This window comes from Cupressus sempervirens, chromosome 8 (assembly GCF_028749045.1).
Source record: "Cupressus sempervirens isolate cs-2001-9-10 chromosome 8, ASM2874904v1, whole genome shotgun sequence".
In the NCBI taxonomy this organism is placed as follows: domain Eukaryota; kingdom Viridiplantae; phylum Streptophyta; class Pinopsida; order Cupressales; family Cupressaceae; genus Cupressus; species Cupressus sempervirens.
The window spans coordinates 589468398-589493172 of NC_143125.1; positions in this window are offsets into that span (position 1 = coordinate 589468398).

Here is a 24775-nt window from a genome sequence, read left to right on the forward strand (position 1 = left end):
TTAATTAATAATGAATATTAATTGATTAAATGGTAGATTTGGAATATTGACTTAATGGAAGTTATTATAGAATTGGGTTAATCGTAAGGGGTAGTTATGAAAACCTAGTTACTTGAATTCGACCTTAAACTGAAACATAAACCTTACCTTAACTCAATAATATACTTTCAAATCCAATCTCTGAGACTTTGATGTTGTCCTTGTGCTTTGAGTGTTTTGGGGTTGGTTTAGCGTTGACTAGTTTAGGTTGTTACCAGAGGCTCGGGGTTGTGAATGTGATGTCATAATGATTTGATCTCGATCTTTCTTAACCCGACCATGGTAATGTGATGAAGTGCTTTATGACATGATTGTGTTTACTATTTGTTATTGCTTTCCAGTTTCCTTGTGCGAAGCTGAGGTGTATGTATTGGAGATACTTGACTTAACCATTTTTGAGTCTCGATCAGTTATACTTGGTTTTCTTTTCGATCGCTTGAGAGGACTGAAGTGTTTGTTATGTTCTTGATGATGTCATGTTTTGACTTGACCATTTTGGAGTCTTCGATCAGTATTGTAATTTACTATTGGGTTACTTTTTGGTTGCTCATTGGAGAACCATTGGATTTTGTGATTTATCATTGATGCCTTCAGTTGCTGATAGAGAACTGTCGTGATCATATGATTATTATTGGATGCTTATCTATTGCTCATGAAGAACTGATGTAATTTTGTGGCTTATCTTTTATGATGTTTTTCAGTTGCTTGTATAGGACTGAGGTGATTTTATTATGATTCTTGATTTGTGATTTCATGAGCCTAGGGTAGGTTATCTATGTGTAGAGTCAGGAAGTGGCTTGCAATGGGGATCGGGGCCCTAAGAGGCTGCTTGGAGTAACCCATTGTAAGTTGTTTTAATAAGTGAAAACATTTACACTAAATAAGGGAAAATGAACCTAATAAGATAATTGTATGTTCTCTCCCATGCCTTGAGTGCTAGTACAGACTAGGATAGGGTAGAGAGAACGCTTGGTTACGACCTTGCATTCCATAGTATGCCTCGTCAGTACGAGAGGATACTAAAGGCCGCAGGGATCAGTAGGGACCCGGGATTCCTAAGGGATTTCTCGGGTAACTTCTACGTGACTTTTGTGATGACACTTTCTCGCTTGCATATTAGGTTTCCTACGTGTCTTTGGGGTGCCTCTGGGTCTAGATGTCTATCTATGTTGGAACCCTTGAGTTAGTATACTTTTAGGATTTCCCAGACTTAGAGAGTACTTGTGTTTTGTGTTTTGATACCTTGTTTGGGACTTGAGACTATCTCCTCAGCACGGTGGGAGTGGACCATTTAGGTTCCACGCGGTCGGGTGGTAGTGCTTTTACTCTTACCATTGAGATCCATTCCGTGGTCACCGTGGCTGGAGATTTCGTGATTGGCTTTTACCTTCACTATGTTCTTGGATTATTATGACGGATGGTTAGATTTTATGATAGATGTTTTATCATTATGGATGTATGGATGTATCATGTATGGTGAATAGTTTCATATATTTTTACTGTACCTTGTATCATGGATTTGAGGATGTTGTATCTTGATCTTTACATATGTATATTCTTTTAAACCTTTCATACCTTGTGACATGTACAGTGGATGATGGAGCATTCCGAATTAAATTGCCAAGGAGCATTTGAAACAAATGTATATTATGGACATTGGAGTTTCTGATTATTCTTTATTATGTATGTATTAGTTGTTAGACTTAGAATTTAATTAAATTTAAACGTGACTCAACGTCTTGGGATCTTTAAGAAATGTAACTTGCAATGTATGTTTGTCAATGATTACATGTTATTGCTTCCGCTACGATGTGTTTGATGTGTATGTTATACATTCTTACTTTAAAAAAAAAAAATGTTTAGAAAACTTAGTGAAACTTTAGTTTAATTCTTTTGGATCCCTTGGCGGGGCATTACATCTTACTCATCTTGCCAATGCAATCATCCTTGTGGTCGTTTATCCAAACAGAGTTCCTGTGCTATCTTCTCCTTAGCACATTCTTCAGTATTTCATGCTTTTATGCTTGACTGCAGATCTTTCTCTCACTATCCCCTTCTATCTTTTCATTAACTTATGTCTTATTATATAGAAGTCTTTTTTGCCTTTGCCACTCAATTCTCCCTCTCCAATTTTAGGGTTTCAAAATGGATTAGGTAGGATACAATGTATCTACCCCATATCTTGTTCTCTTCTAGAAACTTTTCCAGTTGTATCTTAAAAATGTTCTACATGGTGTTCTGTGCCATCAGCTCATCATTCTTATCTTCCTTTTAATTCACATATTTCTAGATAATAACCTTGTTAGCTTAGATCTGGTGAGTCTACGATTTCCAAAATAATGCAGCAACTCGGCATTATTGAGTTACTGGTGCTCGGCACCTCTGTATTACTCGACACCTATACCTGCTCGGCACTTGGTTTTGCTCAGTACTTGATTCTACTCGGCACTTGGTTTTGCTCGGCACTTGGTTTTGCTCGGTACTTGGTTCTGCTCGACACTTGGTTCTGTTCGGCACTTGGTTCTGCTCAGTACTTGGTTCTACTCGGCACTTGGTTCTGCTCGGCACTTGGTTCTGCTTGACACTTGAACTTGCTCGGCACTTAACTAGGAATTTTCTCAACTCTTACTAGCTTGCTCAGCTCCTTCTTTCTAATGAACTTAGTTTGAGCTTTACAAAAGACTTAGCTAAATCCTTAAATCTTTGATATGTTTCAGTGTGCCCATTCTTTGTATCTTATAGTATGTCATCAAATACACTTTTTCATCAATAGCTTAGCTGATCCTTGTACTTCATTACAACATCATAACTTCAACCTTTCTCTAGGTGTTCTAGTTACATCTTATTGATTGCCTCCACCTTGACAATCAACTAATTGATAGTATTTAGATCACTAAAGCAATTTTCATCCCTGCAAGTAGCAAGTTTGACATCAATGACAAAACAATGATTGAGGAAATTCTTTACTAGTTCCATATATTATTCCAGAAACTTTTCTTATGATCATTTCAATCATTTCCAACAGAAAAAGCATGTCCTTTCCTTGAATGAGGAGGTGGTGGCTTTGAAGAACTAATATTGTGTCATTGCATGGCCTCCTCCAAAGTCATTGCATGGCCTCCTCTAAATCCTAAATACATTTTTGACACTTGGAAAATAGATGTCCTTCCTTGCCACAAAAAGAACAAGGATCACTTGGAAACTTCTTAGTCTTGGAGGAAGGCTGGCCAGACTTAGAAGGTTTACCCTTCAAAGTGGATTTCTGAGTATCTAGGAGATGGCTTGGAAGAACTCTTACTACAAGCTAAATTTTCTTTCTACTTCAACTTCCATGTAGATTTCTAAGAAACCAAATTTTGGTTCTTTGATCCTAGTAGAGAGTCTAACTATGTAAGCTTGGCATTCTCTCTAGTCAATGGATCACATAATACCTCAAACATAGGCATGGTAAATCTAGGACCCAAAGCATCCAAAGTGGAATGGAATCTAGAGGAGAAAATCCAAACTTTTCCTCAAAGTTTGGATAGAATCAAGTAGATGCACTTTGTATCAGTCATGTTCTTCCCAAAACCCTATAATAATGATCTCTATTGTTTACATCTCATCGAAAAGTTCTTAGTGGAGGGAATAGAACCAAGTACAAGTGATGTAAGTTCTACCTCAATCTGAAGTACTCTGAACTCATTGATGGTATCAAACAAGTTCTTGAACTTGGCCCACATTTCTCAAGGAGTATTACAACTATCAAGATAAAATTGTAAGTTGTTTGAAATACTCAACAAAATCAAACCAATGCCTCATCCATCTTAGTCCTATATTGCAACGTCTAATAGGCAATCTAAAATACCAGTTGCACTTCATCTAAACAAGAACACATATCCTTTGATTGGACAAGCTCTATCATGGTAGTTGTCTATGTGTGATAGTGATGTGGGTTTAGAGGAACTAGACAAGAAGAGGTCTCAGCCATTTTTTATAGAAGGTGTTTATTTTGATATAGTTTTGGTTTACTAAAGTAAATGATAGAAACAAGAATTAAAAACATCCATCATAATGCAAAAAATTGAACCCCAGATGCTAGAAGGAATGCATATACAAGTAAGAGAAAAAATTAGCTTCAATTGAGTATCATATGTATCTTTGAAAAATTCTGATAAAAATAATATAACATATCGAAAGATCTTGAAGAGACCTTTCCTACACTTCTTTTAGATCGAAAAATGAAGCAAAATTGAGCAAGTTATCCCCCCAAAAATGCAAAAAATTTCATCGAGCTTCAATAGTAAATAAATGTACCCTATTGGAAAAAAACAAAAAAAAATGCACTAATTCATCTATCTTGGAATCATCTTTCCAACAATATCTCATTTTAATAAAAATGCATCTGTATGCTCAAGATATTGCGAAACAACCATAGATACATGCAGAAGGCAAAATAAAATTTTAAAAACCCTTTAAGGATAATAGATTAGCCCCCTTTCCCCTTTACATGATTTTCCACTAGGCAAAGGAGACCTTTGTGGTGCACAGGCGACAGCTGGGTGTGAGCAGTGTAGACGGTAGTGGCATGGACAGTTTTAGTGGTAGATAGATGGTTCATTGGAGGAGCAACGTGCTAGAGGATCTATCAGTGGTAAGAGGTGTTGTGATGGCTATTGGGTAGTGTAGTGGTGGCCGCTTAACACAATAGTATATTTCATATTGGTCATGTTTAATATATATATGTACGTATATATACATGTATATACACACACATACACACACACACACACACATATATGTATATATACATGTATATATATTTGTGATTTTTGGTCTTTTTAACCTCAAAGTGCATGCCAAGGGTAGTACAACCCTAGTAGGAAAAAACAATTTTGCCTTAGAATTGCCTAGACTCCAAAATAGGCATGTTTTATATGGAAATATGGATTTTGATGCACTTTGAATCCAACCATGATGTTTTCTTGGACTAAAAGTGCTCAAAATTTTTGATACCCCCTATTTCCACAAACAAATGTTAAATCTATTTTCTCAAACCCTCGTTCCTCTTGTTCGTCAAATATGAATAAGCTATAGCAGATCAAGCTTTGTTACCATGAAGCATTCAATAAGAAAAAATCCACAAATCTCGTAGAACACCTCCATGCAAGCACCTACCATAGAGAAGAAAAAAGAAAAGAGAAGGCAAGTGTTTGGCTCTGAAATATAAAAGAATTTATTATCAGAGAAAAAAAGAATGAGAGAAATATACAATGGATCAATCCTTATCTAGATGAAGATCATAAACCCTAAAAAGGAAACCCTAAGAGGTAAATAAATTTTAATAATTAATATTTGATTATTAAATGAGAATACATGTGCATAAAGTGAAATATTTAGTAGGGAGTAAAGGTAATTTAATAAATGTAATTAAATTAATCCTTTACTCTAACAATTTCCATTATAGCCCATAAAGTTCAGTTTTGTATGGGTATGTGTAGGATCATGGTGTGTTGAAAAGTGGTGATCTAAAAAATATGTAGTTTTGAAATGCCTCAAAGCATTTCAAAATCTATTCTGACTTTTTCCCCACCCATCCTAGTCCCAAACGAAAATATTAATACTTTTATAAGTCCTAGTATTGCTTTGGATACCAACCCTACATGGTCAACTTTAAAAATGTCCCGAAAACATGTTTTTGGCCTATTCTTGTGTATTTTTTTACTTCAAGCATCTGTCTGATGACTTTTTTCACCCAAATTTGATGAAATGAAAATGATTTCTTAAGAATGTTCTTATCTATCCATAAATGTAATGTCTATCAAATTATGAGTTTAGTAAGTAATTATTATTCATTTTCTAATAGAGTTACACATAAAGTGTTGATTGACACATTGATTAAAAAATAAATATAACTTTCAACATGTATAATGTTTTTGAAATCTAAAATATGTGTCACATTATATACTTCTACTATAAGGAAAATAAAGGAAAAATTAAATTTTGTAAAGTTTTGAATTAGTTAAGGTGGTTAGACATGAAAGTTTTTTTTATTCTAAAAATACTATAGGAGAAAATTAATAACTAATTATTTATTTGGAGTAAAAATACCCAAAAGCATGTGTCACATTTGGGCATGAGTCTACTTCTTATATCTAAAATCTTATTAAAAAATATTATCATTTGATTTTGATTAAGGTGGTCAAACATACACCTACTTATTTTTGTCTTGAAATTTTGGTACTATTGCATTACAATTCAAAATTTTGACCAAACAATTTTTTCTTTCTTAAGATAAGGCCTAGTATTTCAAAAACTAAATTCAATTTCCTACAGATTCTTTTCTAACAACTTCTTGATTGAAATTGCATAGCCAGTTTAAAATCACATGTCAAGTTGACATAACCTTGATTTGCCAATTTTTCATCACCACCTAAGGGCATAGATTGGTTGACCATGATCCGTCACATACCCATATTTTTATATTTATGACGATCGATTTGGATAGGAGGTTCAAGTGTGTTTCTCATGATGGTTTTTAACCTTTTATGGAATTTCAATATAAATATGATATCATCATGTTTATTGAGGTTGAATGTTTTTCTTAAGATTTGGTCCCTTCTTATCTATTTTATTTGTGAAGAAAGATATTTCATTGAAAGAATTAGGTTTTAGTAATGGTATTAATTCCTTCTTTTATTTAAATTACTCTTATGTGCTCATTAGATAGCTTTTGTTTCTTGGGAATCTGACAACATTTTTATAGCTCTCTTATACAATATACTCAATCTTTAATAGTCACACCTAGTGAGCATCCTTGAATTTTTCAATATGTTGGAAATAAGTTGAAGTTGTGGTTTACAGTCCTCTTTAAAATTATACAAAATACCAATAAACAATGTTCTCACTACTACCAAAAAATATTATATGCTTCAAATCTTCACAATTTCCACTTTCAAAAAACTCATTAGCTTTGATACTAAATGTTGAACCAAGATGAATTAAAGATTTGATACAATAACTTAAGTATGGTTATGGAAATTCAAAAATAAGATAATGATCTTAACATTAGGTTATTATAAATTCAACAATCATATAAATTTAATCCACCCAAGAAAGAGGGTAAGTATATTATTAATCTTCATAAAGAGATGTACAATAATACAATTCACTACTTTCTTATCAACTCAAAAACACCCTATTGGCTACAAGAGCTAATATAACATTATTATTTCATGGATCTAACTTCTAATAAAATGTGAGAGAGAAAATCAGTATAGTTTCCAAAACTAGAGGCAAGATATCATTTGCAAAATCTTGCCTAGCTAAGATAATTGAGCGCTACCATAGAAGATAATTGAGTGCTACCATACAAGATAATAATATAATATAACTTATATGGATCCAATATGAACAAATAATCAATAGACACCGAATTCTTCCACTTATCTAATGCTTCGCAACTCCTTATCAACGACTCTTCAACTCGTACAACAAAAATAGCTTTACCCTTCCAATCTTGGGTACACAACTTATGTCTTCAAATTCTTAAAAATGGATGTCTAGCAAATTTATTGTATCATTTTATCTTATCTCATTACTAACATAATTTAACCTCTTAAAGATATACTTAAAATATCCATAGATTATAAATATGAAATACTTTTTTCACCTATATCCCATAGAACACTTTTCAAGGAACATGGAGGCACATTAATGACGTATGATTTCAAGGTTAATGTCACATATCCTGGGAAAGAGTCTATAATACAATGGTCAATTACAAAGCCTCTCATTGGGAAGTCTTGGGTTCTTGTCAACTTGAGATTAAAACATAATAATAATTGATCTCAACAAATAGTAAATAAATACTCTAGGATTCAATCAATTACCTATCAAAAACAAAATTTCACCAATCCTAATATTTTCTTTCTAGTCTTATTGACATAAGAGCTCTAAATTATTATTATTTTTAATAGCGTGCAAGAAATTGGAATTAAATATCATATTTTGTAGGGTTGGAAGAAGCCCATCTACATTTGTAGTGACATTTTATATAAATCTAATGGTTCAAAGTTAGTATTGCTCACATGACTTTGTGAAGATAATTATGATGGGAAAATATTGAGTGGATGTTTAAGGAGTAAATTAACCATTGAATTGTCTATAATAATTGTTGTTTGCAAGCACTTCTAGATTTGATCATGTGATATTTTTAAGTAGTGCTTGGAAATAATTATCATGGATCATGGAAATTTGTTCTCATTGAATAATTATTGTATTTACTTCTATAGAGAATATATAAAAGCCAACCCATGAATATATAAAAGGAAAAAAGGGCTTGGATTCTTGGTTTCATATTAAATAGATGAATAAGATGGAAAAATATAAAACTAATGTCTAAGAAATAATAACTATAGAATTGTGTATAATAATTATTGCATTTACTTATAGAGAGAATATACATAAATCAAAAAGGGTATCGATTCCTCATTTTCATATTATGTTGAAGGTTACTTTAGCTAACTATTTATATCTTATCATCTACCAATGTAGACTAATTTATCAAATAGTCATGGCTATATGTATTCATGCTACTAATTACATTCTATTACATACATCTATTAAGAAGGTTATTTAAGTAGTATAGGATTTTTGGGAATTGACAGGTGAACTTGTTGATCATATGTGTTCCACAAATCTTCTAATCTACTTTATTTCATAAGCTATATTGCTATGCAACGAATTAAATAGTAATTCATAAGATGTTTTATAGAAGTTAACTATGTTCTCTATATATATTAAGTTATGGCTGATTAGATAGAAACTTCCTCTCAAAAGAACTAACATAAAATAAGTATGAGATTTTTATTCGAATAAAATTATATAATTTTAGAATCAAATCATTGATCTATAATTCATAAATAGTGTTACACAATAATTCACTATTCATGATAATTATGATAATTACATAAATACATAAATGATACTCACATAAATGAAACACACAACTTTCTTGAAAGATCAGCCCAAAATCAAGCTTGATTGACTATAGATTTCTCTCCAACTTACAACCTCGTTGCAAAAACACCAAAATCACCACCATTGAATCTCAATCAAAGAATCAAATTGTATCACAATAGTCAAAACACAATTTAGAACTGTGGCAAAAAACTTCTGCTCAGTGACGCCATTGATTGCCTTTAAACAACAAGTTGAGGACTTTTATATCAGTGAATATATAACATGGACCAAAATATATCAAGTGACTGCTACTCTTTTTCTGTTGATCAGCCGCCAACATATTGAGTTCAACGCCCACAATAATGTAGAGAGATTTTCTCTACTGGAAAGGACAGCCAAACAACTTAAATGACAAGGCAGTGTTTTTGGCCCCAAGGGAAACATTAACTTATATATACAAAGGTTTCTTTTGCTGGTACAAAAATATATTTCTAACGAAAAGGCAAGCTTAAGAAAGGGGATCAGTTTAATCGATGGTACAGTTTAGACTCCCTGGTACAGTTTAGACTCCAAGCCAACAATGTTTGCCCAGTGATTAGTATCAACCAAGTATTCTGAGTGCTAGAGTTAGCCTAGGTGACATTGTTGCCCGAGTGTCTTCAGTATCACCCGAATAATCCATTGGACCCAAGCTACAACACTAAACCAACTTGGTAATTTTTTTTGGAACTATAAAAGTTGTAGTCAACCTATAATGTAATTATTTGAATGGATATAAGGTATTTCAATTATCCAAAAGGAGAACAATAAGTTGAAGAGCATTACATACAAGTGAATATGAAAGAGTGGAGCACTTAGAAGGCTACAAGAAGCATAAGGAAAAGAAGAGACTCTTCTATCATAGTTAGGTGATCAATTTACTTCAAAGGATCTTTATTAGCAAACATAGTTGCATATCAAAAATCAATCCATGGATTCATCCGAATAGGTGCATCAGTCCCAAATCCTTTAATAGGGTGGACTTAATAGTCCTTTGTAGAAACTCCTAATAGAGTACATACTTAATTATATTATATAAATCCTTTCACAAAGTGGACCTAATATTCATATTTACTCTTAAATGAGTAGATCACTAGAAGTGATCAATTGTAAGCCTTAACATGCCTACCAACTTTATTACTATAGTAGTGAAGCATTGTGGGTTTCATCCCCAACCTAGTTTTACCTTCTACTTGGAGGGTTTCTGGGTTGCCAATTCTTGTGTCAAAGTGTTATGGTGTTGTTACTTCATTGTATTATTTTCCATGCATGAAAATTAGATTAAATAACAATAACTAAGTGAATGAGGTTTTAAGTGGTTCCTAATTCACCCCTCCTCCCTACCCACGCTTAGTCACCTAGATTGCATTACATTTCCAATAGTTCATAATCAATTACTTTATTGAGTACTTCTAAAATCTTTGTAAAGACATTGATTGTTCAAATTAAAGACATGTGTGGGACATTGTGTAAATTGATCAAATAGAGTTTCTTAAAGGCAAATATGTTCTTGAAAACTTGATTTTGGATTGTAAAAATTTATCAATGTGCTAAATAGTTGGTCCAAAATGTATTTCTAGTTAATTTAGATTTTAATGAATTTTATGATAGTTAACACATTATAGGTTCATCCTTTTTGTGATACAATGCTTTAGTTTTTCACATAAAATTTGTATATAAATTTAAATGGTATTCAAAGATGTTGTTTTGTGCCTTGTTATTAGTAATTCTATGTTAGGATCATTTTTCTTGCAATGCTCTATTAGATGGGGATGTTCTTTATCACTATTTTGGCGCATTCTTAGAATAAGTTCTTTGGTTTATATTTTATAGGAAAATTTCTTTTGGAAGAAACTTAGAGATTACATTATTAATTCCTCAAAATGTTGTCGTTGGGCAATCTTTTTTGATGATAGAATATTATTTTTGAAAAATTTAAAACAAGAGTTGAATAATACTATTGATGATATTCTAAACTCATTTTATTGTTTTCTTGGATCATAACTTGCTTCTCAATAGACTATTTTTTAATGTCTCAAATTGGTCTTAGTCATCATCGAATCTATAATGAATAAAAAATAAATTAAATATAAAAAATAATTAAGTATCGTAGAATTCCATTTAGTTTATGAATTTCAAATTCAATATTTTAGTACCTCGTCTCCATTAACATACATGTATATTACCCTTCTTGTTGGAAACCCATTGATAAAGATTATCAAGATTTGAATATTGATCGAATTTGACAATTTCTTTGGACCACCTAGAATGCTAATGCTAGTTTTAAATACATTCAATTAAGATTCAAAGGTAGAATTAAAGTTATAAAGTTGAATATACAAGGGTTAAATACTATTTCTAAATGGATTATTAGGCTTGATTTTTTTAATGCAAAGTAGAATTAATAAAGGATAATGACAAGTTGCAAATTCATTACATACAATTCTTGTTTTTTCTATTTTAAAGAAAAAAAATCATTTTCCCTTTCAATTTGTTTGAAGGCGGAGAAACATGTTTGATAATTCTTAAATATTAATGAGTCATGATTATAGTCTATGTTAGTTTTTCCTATTCATTCATTTGTTACAACCAAATAATACAATATTATGAATATTTATTCAACTATGAAAAATCTAGATTAATTTTATGATTATAAATTTTATCTTTTGAGGAGTTGAGTTGTTTGACTAGGTTTTAGTAACAAATATTCACTTTGATAGCATTCCAAAATATTGTCACTTTGTTATAAAGTGTTTTCTTCTCTAACATAGAATATCATGGAACCATAACATTTCTTTTGAATATGGAATCTCTAATCCTTATAACGTTAGAAACAAATAGCATTAAATATAGAGTGATAATAAACATGAGATTAGAAGAATTATTAAATTAAATATGGTGACAATGATCATTTTTTTGCCACCTTCCTTTACATTAGTATGAACTAGAGAAAAGAATAAAATCATGAGAAACTAATTAAAGATTTTGAGGAACATAGTTGATAATATAACTATTCCATGCTTAAAGGATTACCTGGTAACCATCCATAATGGGAAACCACCTCCTCAATTTCCCATACTAGTCATTGAAGATATTGTACCATTTAGGAATAGAATTTTTTTCCATTGAATACAATGTGGATTTTTCTCATGAAATTGTACAAGCTTAGGAAAAATAAAGGACCACAATTATCTAGAAGTGAATGGTTTAAATTAAAGAGGAGTAGATGTTAGGGTTTCTAGTTTAATGGATGAACTAAATGTTACTACAAAATAATAGGGACCAAAGCTAGAGGATATAGAATAATATATTTGAGAAGAGAAACATTTACACTCATCCTCCTAAAAGGTGAAAATAGAGGCCTCTATGGTTTTTAAGGAGTTGGTCTATCATTCTCCATCACCAAGCTTTAAGCATCATTTCTTATTTATTTTATGTATATGATTTCAAGCTTATATATAGGATACTCTAGTATATTTTTATTAGTTAATTTCTAGTAATAAGTTTTAATGTTAATGATGAAAGCTTTTTAAATTCACTTAGAGATAGAAAATATTTGGATTGAAGAATCATAGGAAATGAAAAATACTTATAACATTGACTATAATTTAGAATTAGGGTTATAGCTTTTATGGGTTTTAATTTTTTTGTACATATGATGCTAATTTGCAATGTAATTGTAATTTTTTAAAATTATAATATCAAAATCTTTAAGAGGATTTGATATTTTATTGATAAATAAAGTATGAATGCAACTATAAGATTTAAAATTATTCCTAAACATGAATACAAAATAAATTACTAAAACTCATATTATGTATCCACCCTAATATAAAATTATACCATCTATCTACTTTTAGGAAAATGTGGAGCACACACATAACTATATTATTGTTGGGAAAAGTATCTCGACCTTGTATTTACATGTGGTTACTATTATTCCTAAAGTTTTATTTGAAAGTGAATTTTCTTTTTTCTTTTATTAAATGATCAATTTGGTAAGATGAGAATATTGATGAATTTTGTTGCGAGATCTTATACACACTCAAAAATATAAAAAGTTTTTATTTTTAAATTTTTAGGAAATAGTTACAAATGCAATTTTAGAGCCTTTAGAAGAATAAAAAATGGAGCATAGATGTGGCTAAATTATTTATCCATTTAAGATTTTATAGACAACATTGTGATCTTTTCAATAGTTTATATAATTCATCAACCAAAGACACCTAGTTTAACATGTTAGAATAGATTCTAGAAATATCTAAGGAATTTTTTATATTCCTCTCTTGTAAAGATTAATATAGGAATTTCTTTCATCACTTGACTTCGTTATCAGTAGTATAAGAGGTCCATCACCTTTGGTTTCAATTTTAGGTTGTTCCAAGTTTCTAAAACTATACAATTTTAAGTGTGAGCATGTGTAGAAGATACTTAGTGATATTTTTGTAGGAAGTTTAAGATGGCTAGTTCATCATGGAGAATATAAGTGGATAATAAATGAAATGTGAAAGATGAAGATTAGGGATTTTCTACTAGATCAAGATTTATGGGATGATGTTGATGAGAATGTTGATTGAAACTTAAAAACCTAGATGAGGTTGTTAAATAAGTTGCTATGGATTATGAAGACATGGGTCTAAGAAGATTATTCCCTTTAGGATCTATTTTAATCAATGTCCCTGAAGAGTCATCCACAACAATTCTTTGGAATATGATAGGTGAGATGTATCAAGTGAAATATTTAGTTAAAAATTTCTTGAGGAATAATTTATACTATTTAAGAATGGAAGATGATTGAAAACATGCATATCACTTAGAAGCATTGAATATGTTGATGGCCAGTCATAAACCATTAGTGTCAACATTAATGAGGGAAAGATATGTCAAATATTTCTTTAATCTTTTCTTAATTCAGTGGATTCTCTTGGTATGGCTATTGACAATACTTATGCTTTTTTGAGGATAGATTATGTTGTTGGTCATTTTATTTCTAAAGAGATACAAAGGAAGGGATCCATTTCCAAGTACATCATAGTTGTTTGTAGAAGGCCTAAGGAAAAAGGAAAGAATAATGAGAAGCATATTAACTACAAATCTAGAGGGAGATGAAAATGTTCTAAAATACCCACATTTATTTGATAAAATTGTGGTAAGCCTACATAGACTTGTGAGGACAAAAAATAAGAAAAGATAATATTTTTTTATGACTCTAAGTCTGAGAAGGGAGATGATGACATGCATTCATTTCATCATTGCTCATGATCATGTATGGAATGATGTATGGCTAATTAACTCAAATACATTTTTCATATAGCTTCTAGAGTAGAGGTTGATTTTATGAATATGATGAATTTAATAGAAGTAAGGTGTACTTGGGTGATAATCCTCATTTAAATATCATTGGTCATGGGAAAATTAAAACTAGACTTTCTAATTGTAGAATATGAAAGATTAATAGTGTGCTACATCTCAATAGTAAATTTTTTTAAAAATTTTTGAGAAAAACTAATAATCTAGGGTATCGAAGTAGTATTTTAAATAGACGGCGAGAGGTACTATGACTTATGTACTTAGGTGTTAGAATTGGGCCTTGTACATATAGTTTGGATGCATATATTGCTAAGAACAATAGTACTTTTATGCAGACTAAATATGTAGATACCATTAGAAAAGATAAGGATTTCACATTGAAGAGATGGTTAAGAATTTTGGGTACATAACCCAGTACCTTTTCTTTTGAATCAAAGTGACTTTTAGATAAGACTATGTTATGACTCTAAGGACTAATCTCTAGACATAATGTCCTAAAAAATTAAGACAAAAATCAGAAAAAAAGAAGTAGTTAAAAACACCCCCTTTTTTCCAATTGTTTTAAACTTTACAATATAGGGGATGCAATCATAAAGATCATATAGTATAGAATTTCTATACTTTAGATAACTGCATCAAAACAAAAGACCTTACTTCCAATCTGAACACTCAATTTTAAAGCATAAAACAATGAATAAATGCGTATGTGGCATATACTGACATATACTAAGAAACTACTTTTAAAAAGTCATCTTCCATAACATTAATTTGGAGGTGTGTACCACCACTACTACTAGATATCACATATCAACATGTGAGGAATCTGATGCCAGTGCTGAGTATGATACAATTGTAGATATTTTATACTGTGCTTCGTTAGCTCATTAACAATCTGTCAACTTGGCATTTAAAAGCATATAAACTCTGTGTCACCTTTTTCTGGACAAACGATTGGGAACTTTGGCCAACAGATTTCGTTGCATTATTGAAGGAATACATCAGTAAACTTATGAGCACCGACATGAATGGTCTGTAGGATCTTGGATCTGTCATTAAACAAGTGAGAAGAGAATGGGTAACATTCTTTTCATTGCTTCGATCTTTCATGCACGTCTTGTAATTTATGCTTTTCCTATGTTGTTGGGAATATTATCACTTCTGGGTACTAGTGATAGACAAGAATATCAGTCCAATTTCCATAAAAGATCTTGAAAGCAATTAGATTGTTTCCAAATGGCTGACTTTATAAATAATTACAGGTACAATGTTATATTTGATTTCTGGGTATGATTGTGTGAGTTTTTTTGTCATCAACTTTTCGGATCATACTACATGATCCATCATCAGGATGCAAGATAATCAAGGAAAACAAAAAAGCCAGGAGCTATCATTTTTTTTGTTTTCCTTGATTCTCTTGCATCTTGATGATGGATTATGTAGTATGATCCGAAATGTTGATGACAAAAAACCTCACACAATCATGCCCAGAAATCAAATATAACATTATATATGGATTGTGGAAATCTGATAGCTACAATTACAATGTCAACCTCTCATAAGAGGATAAAGTTGGGCCTAATTAATTTAATTCACCATTTTCATGTTTAGACTAGTCTCTATCCATTTCAATATGATTTTTAATAGTTTATAAACCTTTTTTTGGATAAAGGTGGCGAGCCGATGTAAATTACTAGTGTTAAAGTTGGCATGTTGAAGAATACAAAATTAAAAGTGCTTTTCGTAAATGTTTTCAAAATTAATCAAAAGATTATTTTTGTTTAACTGTTACAATAGATTCTAGTTTCTCAAAATGAAGTTTATTCCATTTTTTTATTAATGCGTATAGTATGAAACCAAAAATGTTATTAATATATTTTTGACAAAGAAAATGTACACACTAAAAAATTAAATTAAATATCAAATCCCTAAATTTACTAAATCATAAATATTATATGGTCAGAAAGATAAGAATGAACCCCAACATTACACTATCATTTTTCACTTCAAATTGAAACATGTTTAAACTTGATGGAGAGAATACTTAAGATTATGCCAATACTTTTAAAATTTTGAAAACTAATATCATTAGGCATTGAAATGCCAATCCAACTCTTTACATTACATGCCAAGAAAAACCTAATCTTAGGAGATGCAAAGCTCCTATGGAAACAATAATTTGGATGCATTGCACTATTCTCATTACACACTCTTTCAAGAAAAACTCTCTCTCTCTCTCTCTCTCTCTCTCTCTCTGTGTGTGTGTGTGTGTGTGTGTGTGTGTGTGTGTGTGCGCGTGTGCGCGCACACGCGTGTATAAATACATATGTATATGTATATATGTACATGTGTACATATATGTACATATATACAATATGCTACATGATGTATCTAAAATATCAATCTAACCCTAAAATGTTGTTTTAGGACTTTTAATGATAAAAATATGCTCATCATTTGTAATGACTCTCTATGACAATGTTTCACCATAATAAAATAAAAATTTGCATATAATTTAGTTGAGAAAGAGATCATGAATCCTTCTTTTCTTACATATAGTGTTGTAAGATTTTTGATGGAAAACCTATAGGGGAAGAAGATTATTAGAGAAACATTGAACAAATTTTGGAAGAGATTGTAAAGGAGTGTATCCTTTTTAAATTAGATTGGTGATGGTCAATTTTTGGATTGTATCTTTTCTTTTAAATTTTCACATTGGTAGATTTTTAGAAGAATGTTAATAGAGTTGAAAAGTGATCTCTCAACTAAAATATCAATAAAGGCTTAATTAAATGGTTATCCAAAGAAAAGAATGAAGACTATTTCTTATTTGTAACCAATTACTTTATTGAATACTTGTTCTAAAATCTTTGTAAAGACATTGATTGCTCAGATGAAACACATGTCTGGAACATTGTGAAAATAGTGTAAATAGAGTTTCTTAGAGGAAAATATGTTCTTCAAAACTTGATTTAGGGTTGTAAAATTATGAATGTGTTTAATAGTTGGGAAAAAATGTATTTATAGTCAAAATAGATTTTAATAAAGTTGATGACATGACACATTATAGATTCATCCTTATTGTGATACAATGTTTTAGTATTTCACATAAAATTTGTACAAACATTTGAATGTTGTTGAATGATGTTGATTCTAATAGCCCCTATTTTCACTAAACTTAAATTTACAAAATTTTATGCTGATTTTTTTTTAAAGAGTGTTGTGATTATAGGTTTTATGTGTTATCAGTTTATGTGTTATCAGTTTTCATCTGCAGAGGATAGTCCTAACATGGTATTTTTTTCCTAATCTAGTTATTTTTTCCTTTCCCTAGTGTGAAAAATGATGCTCTACGGGTTATGTTTTCATTTGATCCTACAAGAAATTTTATAAAAATTAAAATCTAGTCCTTACCCTAGGTTTTATATCCAAGCGGGAGTTTATTTGTCATTCACATCGTCTCTATTGATGTTATGACACAAGGGTTAGTGGAGGATTGTAGCATAATGCTTTTAGTTCACCAATCTTAAGATATGCATTTTGTCATAGTATCATAGATGAGAAAGTTAAAGTTCTTGATCTTATGATTCCCTTTGTATCGGATGGTCATATGTCATGTTGAAAAGGATCTAAGTTTGGTGAACAATGCTACAACAAAGAAGGTGATCGGGACATCGGGAAGGTCTTTGAAAAGTTGTAAGATGTTATGATGAAGCCCTAGCCATAAGAAAAAAAATTGAGTTTGAAGGTGCTATGATGTTACGAAGCAACGGGTATCATAAGGTTGTGAAGAAGATGTTTTGAGCTTATGATGCTATGAAGAGGTCTATGTTGTGAGATCATAAATGTAAAAGATAAAGTCGGTGATGCTACGATAAAGAGAGGTAACAATTTCTTGTAGTATCATAGAGGTCTAAAGAGTAACTTAATATGTTACAAAGTTATAGATAACCGCAATCGTAAGATCATAAGGAAAGATAGGTTGAGGTAAGATGCTACGCTATTCAGTATAAACCACCTATCATGAGATCATAAAGGATTTAATAGTCATCTCTAATTCAATGATAACTAATGTGTTGTAAAGTTGTAAAGGTTTTTCCCATGCTTTGTGATAGTTAGATAACGGTTTTAATCTCATAAGTTCACAAGATTGTAGAGCCTTTGATCCTCGCCTAAGATATTACAAAGTGTTTTGACTTAATGTGGCGATCATAGGATCATAAACCCTAAGTTGACATGAAATGTGCTATTCACTTTTCTGAGCTTGAAATGGCAACTAACTTCTTGACCAATGATATTTGAGTATTTTATGAAAATTGCATTGTTGGATAGTAATGGTGACGCTCCCCTAAGGTGATAGACTAAGCTGATTTTATGGCTCAAGCATGTTGGGAATCAATGCAAAGATGAACATTGATAATGTACATTGAGCTATAAAGAAATTCTATCAATTAGTTACAATTTACCATTTACAGAGAAAGAGATTTTGAGCAGTTGCAGAGTTTTCAGTGCATATAGATAATTATTTTCAGTGCCTGAGAGTAGAATTCACACAGTGTTTTCCACATAACTTTCAAGATGTCTAATAAGGAGTTAGAAGAAATTCAAGTGTTGGACATGGAAGTCATAGAAACTTTGACTTCTAAGGGAGGGAAAATGCAACAAAGAAAACCTAATAGGTTTTTTGAACAATGGATTAAGCTTTTCCATGGTTCCTGCAATGGTAATGCTATAGATGACTATGCTTTCATCGACCCATATGCTCTGTACAGAGATGCTACATGCCTTGGAATCATGGGTTCTAAGCTATTCAAATATTTTATTCATAACAACAACAAGAAGATCCATGTATGTAATCCATGGAAGAAGAACTTGGCAAAGTTGATCTTTCCAAAGGACTTTATGGATGTGGACTTGGTGAAGGCCCTAATTTGATCATACAATCTAGCCACCAAATCCTTCCATAGGAGAAATTTAACTATCCTCTATACATTTGACCATGCTTCATTTAGTGAAGCTTTTGGGTTGGATGGAACCATGCGTTCACCTATAGGCTTGGAGGATCTCTAGAAGAAATTTGAGAGAAATGCAAAACCTCATATAGGGAAATATATGCTACAACATATCCCTTTGAACCTAAAGAGTGTGGGTGATTAGCGTAAGAAGGTGGAGAAGATGATGCCTTTGGAAAAATTCAAAAATTACTTTGTAAAAATAGTATATGGTGTCCACAAGGTGGTTGGAAAAGATGGAACTGATATGGTGTATGGTGCTGAATTTATTATTGCCAGAGATGCACAAGACTCTTACCATGGGGGGAGTATTATTATGTTGAATACATTTTAGAGGTGATGAAGGAAAATATTTCCCTGGCTTAGAGTGGAGAGTTAAAAGATTTTATGTTCCATCACTATTCACTGCTAATGCACCTGATCTTGTACAAAAATGTTGGGTACATAAGCTCTAATTTGATTAATCATATCATTGATGGAAATGGAGAGTTTCCTTTCATTCTTTAATAATTTTAGTGTTGTGGTAATGAGAATGTTAGATCTAGGCTATTTTAGGGCACCGAGATTTTGAAAAGTCCATTGAGACTAGCACTACTTCTTTAGGGTAAAAGATTAGACCATAATTGTGGGGATATTTTCTTATTTCTGAACTTTTTCTTTATTGAGTCTATAGTTTTCCTTAGCCACCCCACATAATACTAAATTTTATTCAAGATAGGTTGGGTATAATGTAATTCATATGGTAGTTGTTTATGGTCAATAGGGAGTATCTAGGGCCTAAAGTGCATAAAGGCACTTTCTTATGTAGATGTTTCAAGGTGGGGGACTTTTCAATTGGAAAAGAGGCCCTTGATCAAATCCATTCTTTCCTCCACCACTACAACCTATCAACTAGTCCCTATAGGATGTATGATTCTGATAATTGGATAAAGAGCACCCTTAAAGAAATAAGGAACTATGTATTGTGTGGCACCAAAGAGCTAGCACATGAGGATGTTATTCTGAATATAGTTGTAGAGGGTGGGGCAACTGATAAATTGGCAAAGTTGGATGATGTTTTGAGGGCAGAGAGGGAGATGAAGAGAATCAATCCCAATTTTAGGGAATTTTATTAAGATTTCTCCTATCCTCATACGATTAGGAAGATGGTCACTAACCATGCCAAAATCATGGCCAAGATGCTAGAGGGACCTGTGGGAGAAGAAGAGAGGGTGTGCCCAGACAACCCTAAACCTAATGTGACTCTAGAAATAGAGGAGGATGACATTCCTGAGGCATCATGGGTGACAAAAGGGACTAAGAGACAAAAAGTTGTCCATATCCCTATAGAGGTGAAACATAGGACCCTACATATTTTACTGGGCAATAGTTAGTATTTTGCTAACTTAAGGAAAAGTTATCTTCATGATAGAATTAATGTAGCTGAGAGAACATTCATAGACTTAGAACTAGTAGTAGCAGGGCTGGATGGTAGGATCATTTAGGCCCAACAATTCATAGAGGATGATTAATTCATCAAATCAGCTGAGTTCAAGAGCTTTTTGTATAAGGTATAACAAAGTTAGTTGGTGCTAAAGATGAAACCAAAGAATCAAATGAGCAGAAGTTAGAACTGGTTGAGAAGCTACAAGCCTATGATTCTAAGAGTGAAATTATGACTCTAGGGGAGGCAAGAGACCTTGTGCAAAGGAGTGGTATGTTGTTTCTACCCAGATGGGATTTGGACCAAGCATTTATGCTTGATCAAATAAGGAGAAAAGAGAATGTCATTTCATATGAGGCATTTGGTGCTGATGCACTATAGACAGGAACTAGATTGAACATAGATACCAAATCTTTGCAATTTGGAGCACACCTACATCATCAAATAAACTAAAGTTGATGGATATGTAGAGCACAAAATAGGGTAACATGATTGTGTGGACTCTTCAGGGTCCCTTTGGTACAAAAATCTCAAAGGTCATGGAGCATTTCACTTTCATGAATGAGGCCAAGGTAGAGGAGATTGAGACCAAACTTTCCAAGTCCACATATGATTACATTGATGTAAGGAAGCTCTATGAGTAAGAGCTTAGAAAAATCCATGTGTATAAGGAGAAAATTGTAGAGCTTGAGGCTAAGGTCCAAGAACTAGAGACTGAGGTTGTATCTCTCAGAGGGCAACTTGTAAATGTAGAGCAGATGGTTGCTATAGAATAGAGGCAAGCATAGAAAGATCAGGAGCAACCAGCTAGGGACACAATTGAGGCCCCAACGCAAGCATATAGTTTGGAGGTAGAGGGTACAATAGAACCAAGGAGAATGAGCACTAATGCTCCACCTAGTTAGAAAGGAGATGAGGTAAGGACTACTATCCTTAAGAGTTTGATGAGCCACTGGGTTGAAACTCTAAAGAATATATCACAACAGGCTCACAATTTTTATATTACTATACAAAGTGCTGAGTAATTTCACAATGAGGCACTTTCATGGCTATACCCCACATTCAATCTATGGGGGCCATATACATAGTTCTTAAAGAGGCTTATTGTATTGATGGTTGAAAAACTAGATTTTCCTGATAAGATACTCATAGTGAAGGAGGGCTTAGAGGTAGTCAAAGAACTAATTGGCTTCTTCACTCGTAAGTTGCAATTTATACAAGGGAAGCTAAAAGTTTTATCTTAGTGAATTCAGCCCTATATAACACTAATTTATGATGCCACTAGTATGATGAGAGATTAGAAGAAAAGGTTTGATTCCTTTGGTGCCATTTTGACTTAGGAGGCCACTGTGGAAATTTTTGAAGATAACTCTAACACCCCTTATAATAAATTGACTAACTCCCTATTTAGAGCAGAGATAGACTTAAACAAGTGTTTTGTTGAGTCTAAAGCAATTACAAATGCCAGGTGGACTAAAGCCTCAAAGTACCTAGAAGAGTTAGAACTACATAGTGGCCCACCAAAAGGGAGATCTACATTTGGGAAGTAGTCAGAGAAATCAAAGCCCTGTCAGAGGGAGGTAGTTGAAATAGTTTGCTAAAGATAGTAAAGGATGAAGGGGAGAAAAATCAGAAAAGCGTGATGTAAATTTTCAACCACTGAATTTTTTGGCAAACTCCTCTTTTTGGATCAAACATTGAGGAATGTCTTGCATATATTTTTATTTATGTATTGTCATTTTTTGTATTCATCTAGATTTTGACATGTGTCCTCCTCCCATCTGTAGCTTGTTGCAATCCTATATAAGAATTCCCAAGATGTGGGGTAGAGGTTGACTATCTATAAAATTTTCCTATTTTCTTAGGTCTTTTTTATAGTCCATCTATTTTTCTATAACTATATGATTGTAATCAGTTTTTGAATACTTGAATATATATAGTGAATACCAAATATTAGCTGTCAAGTTCTAAGTTATTTAGGAGTCTTTATTAGTATTGTAAGCATTTTCAAAGGAAATCAATACAAGATGGAAATTCTCTATATTTCTGTGTCTTTGAGTTTTGTCTCCTTTCCTTTATATCTATAATCTAGGGAGAATAACAATTTTCATTCAGTTTAATGCAATTCACATAAATTGTATATCTCCTACTAATTGCTACTGATTCAAATAATTAGATAATCACTCTCTATAATTGATAGGGTTTAGGGGTTATAAGAAGGATATGGTAAGAATAAAATTCAGAGCTCACTCTTGACAAATTTAATTACAAGTTGATCAAATGGGTCCAAGTTTTTTGGTTTTGAATCTATATATCAATAGATAAGACATTGGTCAATTAAAGTTCAAGAACAAATTGATGATTCACCTAATTGTAGAAAATACATAAAAAATAAATAAATCAATTTACCATTTTATGTAATGATGAACTAGAAGTGTTGGTCATTACTTATTTTCTTTTACCTTCTATGTGGTTATAGTTAGCTACTATAATCAGGAATTTTATCATCAAATCATAGAAGAACATTGACCATTTTTGCTATAGGAGATACTCTTGAAGAGAAGAATATCAAGTTAATAAGATCAACCCCTAAGTTTTTCCCACCTTGGCCCCGTAAAGCCTAAAGTGAAGTGAGTCCTGATGACTTTGTTAATGATGGCCAAGAACTAAGATTTAGCCCTGCTGAATATAGGATTTAGTTGATCCTTGGGCTTGTCCCTGTCTTATGATTCTTGGTGTTAGGTTAAAACCCACCTTATATGTTCCCTACCTAGAAATAACTCCAACAAAATGGTGACTCTTCTAGGGATACTCTATAAGAAATATTGATATATTTGTGCTATAGTTTTCTAGTGTATTACTTGCTGGAGAGTTAAGGCTTTCTGACTGACCTTGTGTTAGAGCTATTGTTATTAATTTTCTAGTGTTATTTTTCATTCTTAAGCTTCATTCTAATACTTTACCTTCATTGGGTGGTGACTCAAGTCTAAGGTTTTGTAGCTAGTGCTATAAATTTTAGGAAAATCCTAAACCAATGGCTGAGAAGAAGAAAAATACACATGCCTTTACAAAGGACCGCCCTAAAAATCCATTGTTTACTAAATTACCTCTTGGGGGTAGAAAGAATCAAATCAAGAAGAAAGTTGATTCTAATCCTACATGGATTTCTAAAGGTAATATGTTAGCCCAATCACTATACCACCTTATGGCAGAGAAAGAGTCATCCTCCAAAAGTACTGAATCAGAAGAGGCTACACTATTGAGAGAGGTATTCAGCACTCCATTTAGGGAGCAAAGGGTTTTTCATGAAAAAAATATGTCTCCTGTGGGGGTTATCCCTTATAGACCAAACCTAGTAAATGAAATGAACCATAGTTAGAGTTTTAGGGAGAATGTGGGTTCAAGTTTCAGTCCTAGACAAGGACCATATGTAGCTAACCTTATAGATCTAGATGATCTAGTGGATTCTGAGGCCACTACTATAGATCATGAAGAGTTGTATCTAGAACTTATCCTTCTTAGGAGGAGAGTTGCTGAAGAGGAAGCTAAAAAAATTCATTTGGAAAGGAAAAAAGAACAAATTAACTTGAATACCATTATTGAAAGAGACAACTTTCTTAGGAGAACGACTTCCCTACAAGAAAAAAATGAGAGATTAGAAGAGAGATATTCCAAACTACACTCTAATATATTTGGAGATATGGAAGACTTAAAATATAAGGTCCAAGAGTAGGATCACCTTCTTAAAGAGAAGGAGGGGCCTACTATTGCACAAGTACAACCTTATAAACCTCTCGAACCTACTGATGTGGATCTGACTCTAAATTAATCTGATAGAGGGAAAGAAAAGATTGTGCAAGTACAAATCAATGAGCCCCAAGCTCCTAGTAAGCCCAATGGCCTTGTCATGTCAAAGCTTGATCTAGAAATGGAAAATGCCAAAAAGGAGAAGGAAGGTATAGCAAAGGAACTTGAGAAAGTAGAGAATGAAGCTCAAGCAGTTGAGACTAGG